The sequence below is a fragment of the Sapajus apella genome, unplaced genomic scaffold, assembly GCF_009761245.1.
Source record: "Sapajus apella isolate SASKATOON/1434 unplaced genomic scaffold, GSC_monkey_1.0 scaffold185, whole genome shotgun sequence".
NCBI lineage: Eukaryota > Metazoa > Chordata > Mammalia > Primates > Cebidae > Sapajus > Sapajus apella.
Genome location: NW_022437125.1, coordinates 1260318 through 1268279, shown reverse-complemented (window position 1 = coordinate 1268279; position 7962 = coordinate 1260318).

The window sequence follows — 7962 nt, the reverse complement described above, 5'->3', positions numbered from 1 at the left end:
CAATTCTCCTGCCTCAGCCTCCTGAGTAGCTGGGATTACAGGCACACACCACCATGCCCAGCTAATTTTTTGTAGTTTTAGTAGAGGCGGGGTTTCACCATGTTGACCAGGATGGTCTCGATCTCTTGACGTCGTGATCCACCCACCTCGGCCTCCCAAAGTGCTGGGATTACAGGCTTGAGCCACGGCGCCCAGCCGAATGTAATGTTTTAAGGTTCGTTTACACTGTAGCATGCAATTGTAACAGTACTGAAACACCACGGCATGTATCTGAGCTTTATTCCTGTTTACGGCGGAACGATTTTCCATTCTATGAATATGCGTCATTGTTCATGGACATGAGGGCTGTGCCCCACCTGCTGGCATTCAAAAACGATGCTGCAGTGAAAACGCTTGTAGCATGTGCAACTCATCAGTGGTTCCCAAGGGCTGGGGAGAGCAGAGAATGAGGAGTGACTGCTAACAGTGTTCCCATTTGGGGTAATAAAAAATTATTACTTTGACTGGAACTAGGCAAAAGTGGTGTTAGCACAAATACAGTGGGCTTTCTAGAAAGAGAGAGAGAGAAAGAAAGGAAAGGAAAGGAAAGGAAAAGGAAGGAGGGAGGGAGGGAAGGGAGTAAGGCAGGGAGGGAGGGAGGGAAAGGAAGGGAAGGAAGAAGGGAAGGAAGAAAGGATGGAAGAAAGGAAGGAAGAAAGCAAGCCAGGCTTGGTGGCTCACACCTGTAATCCCAGATTTTGGGGGGCCAAAGTGGTGGATGACAAGGTCAGGAGTTCAAGACGAGCCTGGCCAACCTGATGAAATCCCGTCTCTACTAAAAATACAAAAATTAGCTGGGCATGGTGGCGTGTGCTTGTAATCTAAGCTACTCCGAAGGCTGAGGCAGGAGAACTACTTGAACCGGGATCCTGGAAGCAGAGGTTGCGGTGAGCCAAGATCACACCACTGCACTCCAGCCTGCGTGACAAGTGCAATGGTAAATTTCAGGTTGCATGTATGTTATCATAATTAAAAAAAAAACATTTTAGAAAGGGAAGTTCAAAAGAAATAGTAACAAAAGATAAATAAATAAATAAAAGAAAGGTAACGTTCACATCCTCTTAAGTGGGTCTGGGCCTGCGATGCAGCCCCGGCAGGTTTTTAATGACAGACGAAGGGAGAATGAGCTGCTTTGGTGAGTGGAGGCTGCCTTCTCCAAACATTGCCGGTCTCCAGAGTTTCTTGGTCTCTCTCCCTGGAATCACTCGCATCTTTTCCCTGCTTCTGGATCATTACTTGCCTGAAGCTCCCCAGAATAGCAGCCCCCACTGCACCACCATGTCCCGCCACTGAGATCTTAGAGGAATAAATGATTTAGAAACAAGAACCTCCAAGAAGAGGCCAAATGGGCAAGACCGGTGCCCTGGGGTGGCGCTCACAAACCCGCTCTGTGGCTCCCCAGTGTCGAAGGCAGGCGTTCTCAACTTTGGGACTGCTGACACTCAGGGCTACCTCATTCTTCCTGTGGGGAGCTGTTCTCTGTCTCATAAAATGTCTAGTAGCATCCCTGGTCTCTGCCAACTGAATGCCAGCAGCTCCTGCTCAGTCATGACAGCCAAAAATGTCTCCATAAAACACCCATGTCCCCATGGGGCTCAAAGTCACCCCCAGCGAGAACCCATGATCCAAAGAATGCAGCCGCAACTCCTTGGCACTCTCCCTCTGCTGGGATCCTCCACTTCTTCACCTAGCAAACCCCTGTCTACCATTAAGACACAGCCTAGATGTCACCTCCTCCATGCAGCCCTCCTGGACATTTCTCCCCAAGGCATATTTAGTTGCCCATTCCTGGGTGCTTTCAAATAATGATTCCCAGTCAATGGTAACAGCAGGCGTTGGTTCAATTCCCACTCTGCGCCTCCTACAAGCACTTTAAAACCCTTTGCTCGTGACTTTGTCCTGATGTTTGTCCGGACGTCACGTTGGAGCTGTGTCTATCCCTGGAACCTGACTGTGAGTCCCTGAAGCCAGGGACTGTGGTGTCTACGGCACCAATGCCGTGAAGTCAACAACAACGCTGAGCACAGCTACCCTTTACCGGATGTGTCCTCAGGACCAGGCACTGCGCTCGGCACCGCTCGCGCTATTCTGATTGAATCTTTACCCCCACGTTAGAAGTCACCTGCTCTGATCCCTATTCTGCAGACAAGGAGACAAACCCATGACACACCACTTGCGTTGGGTGCCTTGAGTCCGAAGTGGGGGCCCAGGATCTGAGCTTAGGTCTCAATGACCTCAAAGACTGTCTTGTCCGAAGCTCTTGTTACACTCATCAGTTGCTGGTGGCTGTTACCGAGTTTCAAAGGCCACTCCTGGGTTAAGGAGATGCTGCTTCACCCGACTGACCATCGACACACTCTTGTTCCTATCAACTCGGATCACAAAAATCCGCAGGGAGGGAGGGGAGGAAGGAAGGAGAGAAGAAAGAAAAGGAGAGAGAGGAGGGAAGGAGGAAAGAAACATGGAAGGAAGGGAGGAGAAAAAGAAAGAAAGAAATGGAAAGATAAAGAAAGCAGGCGCATGGACCCCACGCGCGCGGCGGCGAGGATAACAGCGTCGGGGCTGGCGAGAACACAACATGGCGGCGAGCAGGCCGGACCGAGCTACAGCAGCGCTGCCCCTCCCGCCGCCGCCGCCGCGCCCCTCTCACCCTCCCTCGCACAGAAGCTCCCGCACACTCACACGCCTTTGCTCGGGAGTCCAGGAAGAGCAGGAGCTCCTGCGGAGTCGGGCAATGCAGAGGCCCAGGCATGGCGGAAGGCAGGGGAAACCGTGCGTCACGGAGAACCGAACGCGCGCCAAGCGAAGCGCACAAACAAGATGGCGGCCACGCCGCTGGCACGCTCTCCCCTTTCCCCTCCCCCTCCCCGGGGCCTAGCCTCTCAGTATCGTGCTGCGAGTAGAAGCTGAGCTGCTTGAAGTCTCGCGAGAACTGGAAAGGGGCGACGACTGAGTGAGGCGGAACGAGATGTGAGAGTTTTGATCCCATCCCCTTTCGGGGGATCCGGAGAGGTTGCCTGGTGACCTCCACCTCCACCGGGCTTTCTATCCTTGTGGCTCTCTTTGGTGCGAGCTTGAATTTTAGGAAATAAGTAGGGACGTGTCTGTGTATTTGTGTTTTCAATTTGGGGAGAAAGAACTGGGGGATGAAGGTCGCCTTGGCGTGGAAGATGAAGCATGCTGTTCAGGTAGACACCTACTGGCGCCTTAAATCCATAAAAGAGAGCATTTAACACCAAACTGTGAAGCGATACCCACCAGAATAAAGAACAGTACTTAACAAAAAAAAAAAAAAAAATGATCAAACGGAAGGGGGGGGAGGGAGGGAGGAAGGAAGGAAGGAAGGAACCTTAAGAGGACAGGAGCTGATCTCGCCTGCAGCAGGTGGCTGAGGGCTGCATGTAACACCCTCTGGAATGACGGGGTGCAGAATGCAGCTAAAAGGGTCGTCCGGTCATTCTGGAAAAATCAAAACTCTGGAGACAGCAAAAGATCAGTGGCTTCCAGGGACCAGTGGGGGGGGGGGGGGGATGAATGGGTGGACCACAGAGGGTCTACTATGTTGTGTGATACTGCCATGGTGGACGCAGGGTATTGTGCATTTATACATCCCCAAGATTGAACTCCAGTGTAAATGTAGATTTCAGTCAACGACAATATGTCAACACTGGTTCATCAGTTGTAACAGATTTATGGTAAAACCCCCAGTTGCTGATGACAGGGGAAATTGTGTGCAGCGGGGAGAGGGCATATGGGGATTCTACGCAGTCTGTGTCTGTTAAAGTCAATTAATTTTACTTTTAAAAAGTAAAAACAAACCCATGGCAGGTGTGGGACTAGGATAGCAGAGAGGAGGATTTAGAGCTTCTGGGCACTGATTCACCAGCGGAACACCCAGTGGGTTCCTCTCTAGGTAAAACAGAGAGAGAGAGAGGTGGGAAGAGAGAGAGAGAGAGAGATGGGGAGAGAGAAGCACACAGAGAGAGGTTTGGGGAGGAGAGAGAGACACAGAGAGAGAGGTGGGGAGAGAGAAGTGGGGAGAGAGAGCGTGCAGAGAGGTGGGGAGAGAGAGACACACACACACAGAGAGGTGGGGAGAGAGAGACACAGACACACAGAGGTGGGGAGAGAGAGGCAGAGAGAGAGAAGTGGAAAGAAAGGAGGAGAAAGAGAGAGCGTGAGAGAGCGCAGGCCCACTGTCTAGCATGACAGGAGCACACGCGGGGCCAGTTCTCCACCCAGAGACCCTGGGGCTAAAGCGCGGCTGTGGACAAGCCCTGCCCACCACAACCCTAGGGCAGGATTTCCCGCCTTCAGCACTGGGGACGTTGGGGGCGGGTCATCCTCTCTGGGAGGGCGGGGGAGGGCGTCCTGTGTCCTGCAGGAGACAGCTGCCTTCCTGGTCTCCACCCACCCCCGGACACCAGAGGCATTCCCCACTCATGACAGTCAGCGATGCCCTTGATGCCCTTATACACGGTCAAATGTCTCCTACGTGACAGAGTCACTCCGCAGCCAGGCCTGTCTTGCCTCTGAGACCCCGTCTGGCCTCACCTCTCACCCATCCTGGCCCTCTCTTCTTAGCGAAGCTGTCTGGCCTCCCCTCTCTTCCACCTAAGCCTCCGCCTGCCTCTCTTTTCTCTCCGTCTTCTCATCCCCAGCTCCTAACTATCCCCTCACCACCTGTTCTCATTGATGCCTCCCTGATCCCCCCTTTTTTTTTTCAGTCAGGGTCACCAAGGCTGGAGTGCAAGGCACAAGCACAGCTCATTGCAGCCTTGAGTTCCTGGGCTCAGGCAGTCCTCCCACCTCAGTCCTAAGTAGCTAAGACTGCAGGCGCCTGCCACCATACCTGGCTAATTTTTGTATTTTTTTTTTAAAGACAGGGTCTCACTATGTTGCCCAGGCTGGCCTCAAACTCCTGGACTCAAGTGATCCTCCCACCTTGGCCTCCCAAAGTGCTGGGATTACAGGCGTGAGCCACCACACATGGCCCTCCCTGATTTTTCACATCCGGGGGTGGTGGCTGCAGCCTCTGAACCCTGAATCATTTTTCTTTCTTTTCCCTGCCTCTTCCCAACCCTTTTCCCATAGACGTCTTGCCTGGACAGACCGAGAAGAGAGGTTAAAATCAGACGGTCGGCCGGGTGCAGTGGCCCAGACCTGTAATCCAAGCACTTTGGGAGGCCAAGGCAGGTGGATTGCCTGAGCTCAGGAGTTTGAGACCAGCCTGGGCAACATGGTTAAACCCTGTCTCTACTAAAATACAAACATTTAGCTGGGCATGGTGGCATGCACCTGTAATTCCAGTTACTTGGTGGGCTGAGGCAGGAGAATTGCTTGAACCTGGGAGGCAGAGGTTGTGGTGAACGGAGATCAAGCCACTGCACTCCAGCTTGGGCTACAGAATGAGACTGTGTCAAAAGAAAGAGAGAAAGAAAGAAAGAGAGAGGAAGGAAGGAAGGGAGGGAGGGAGGGAGGGAGAGAAAGGAGAAAAGAGAAAGAGGAAGGAAGGGAAAGAAAGAGAAAGAAGGAAAGAGGAAGGAAGGAAAAGAAGAAGGAAAGAAAGAAAAAGAAGGAAAGAGAGAAAGAAGGAAAGAGGAGAGGAAGGAAGGAAAAGAAATAAGGAAAGAGAAAGAAGGAAAGAGGAAGGAAGGAAGGAAAAGAAAAAAAAAGGAAGGAAGAAAGGAAGAAAGAAGGGAAGAAAGGAAGAGAGAAAGAATCAGACAGTCACCCTGGGTCACATTGAGCATTGGTTCTCTTCTCTCTGCACCTGTTACCTCACCTGTCCAAGGGACCTACCTCATGAGGCAGCAGGAGCTCTAAAGAAGGCGAACCCTGCTAAGCAAACAGCACACTGACAGAGAGGTGGAGAGTGGCCTCTGCCAGTCACCCGCTGCCCCGTAGACTCACATTGCTAAAGGAGTCATATCAACAGATGGTTTCTCCGCATCTCTGGCAGATGCTGGTTCCCAGGTCTCACCTGGTCAGGTGGAGGAGAGGGGATGTGACTCACCTGGGGCTCCAGGCGTCTGCCTCCACTTCACCCCAGCAGGAGGCTCTAGTTTGAAGTTTCCCCACAGGTGTGAGCTGGCCAGGTGTGGGCTGCAGCAGGGAGCCACACCAGCTGAGCCGGGGGCTTGACGGAGCCCGTATGCGACTATTTATCCCTCCCCAACTCCCTGCCCACCGCCTTCCCTTGCTGTGGTCCTATTGTCTCTGTCTCCACTACAGGGATGCTGGGACCCCGGGGAACCTTCCAGAGAGGAGGCAGCCTCGGGGAATCTTTGTCCTCACTTGCCCTCCCTCCCTGCATGCCAGGGGTGAGTCAATTCCCTGAGCTTCTCAAGGGCTTGAGCAGAGACTGGTGTTCCTCACATTTGAGGTTTGGACCCGTGGCTCTTGAAAGTGACAAGAGAGCAGCCCTGCCATTGCTCACAGGGGATGAAGAGGCTGTGTCTTGATATGCCCCATCACCTTCATTCTTCCCCAGCTGGGTCATTTGCCCAATTAAATGTCCTTTTAAAAAAAAAATTCCTTTTTGAGGCTGAGTTTTGCTCATTGCCCAGGCTAGAGTGCAGTGGCACAATCTCAGCTCACCGCAACCTCCGCCCCCTGGGTTCAAGCGATTCTCTTGCCTGAGCCTCCTGAGTAGCTGGGATTACAGACATGCACCACCACATCCAGCTAATTTTGTGTTTTTAGTAGAGACGAGGTTTCTCCGTGTCGGTCAGGCTGGTCATGAACTCCCAACCTCAGGTGATCCATCCACCTCAGCCTCCCAAAGTGTTGGGATTACAGATATGAGCCATCACACCCAGCCTAAAACAAATTTTTAAAACCAAAACACACACCATGTATTTATTTTTATTTATTTATTTATTTTTGAGACAGGGTCTAGCTCTGTTGCCCAGGCTGGAGTGCAGTGGTGTGATTATGGCTCACTGCAGCCGCCACCTCCCAGGCTCATATAATCCTTCTGCCTCAGCCTCCTGAGTAGCTGGGACTAAAGATTCGTGCTGCCACACCTGGGCTAATCTTTAATTTTTCCGTAGAGACAGGGTCTCACTTTGTTGCTCAGGCTGGTCTTGAGCTCCTGGGCTCAAGCAATCCTCCCACCTTGACCTCCTAAAGTGCTGGGATTACAGGTGTGGGCCATCGTGCCTGGCCTGTTTCTTCTTCTTATGTAATGGAAATGCTACATACAAAGCTGAAAACCATGCAATGGCCACCCATGCAAGAGATGCCCTTCTCGTGTCTCTCCCAGTCCCAGGATGACCACCTAGAAGTTTCTCTGTTCTCATGACAATAAACACTCCCTTGGTTGAGTATCTGCCATGCATCTTGTACCATGCCTAGAGCTTTGTAATCAGAGCTCATTGAAGGCCTTCACAAGGGAAGTAGGGTTTAAATTTTTTTAAGGTATTAAGGTTTTTTTTAGAGACAGAATCTCATTCTGTAACCCAGGCAGAAATGCAATGGCACAATCACAGCTCACTGCAGTCTTGACCTCTTGATCTCAAGGGATCCTCCCAAGTTCAAGCTTGTACTATAGGTGTGAGCCAGCACACCCAGCTAATTTTTTTAATTTTGTAGAGGCAAGGTCTTGCTATATTGCCCAGGCTGGTCTCAAACTCTTGGCCTCAAGTGATCCTCCTGCCTCCACCTCCCAAAGCACTGGGATTATAGGTGTGAGCCAATACGCCCAACCATGGGGTAGGGTTTTATAATCCTGATATCACAAATGAGGGAACTAAGGCACAGAGAGGCTGAGACACTTACCCAAGACCCATATCCAGCCCCCAAATGGACAATAAGCCCAAAATGAAGTCCCCAAAATGACAGATCCACACAAGACTTTCTCCTCCAAAAGACCAGGGAATGAGGTCTTTTGGGCATAGCCATTCCTACAAATGATGCCAC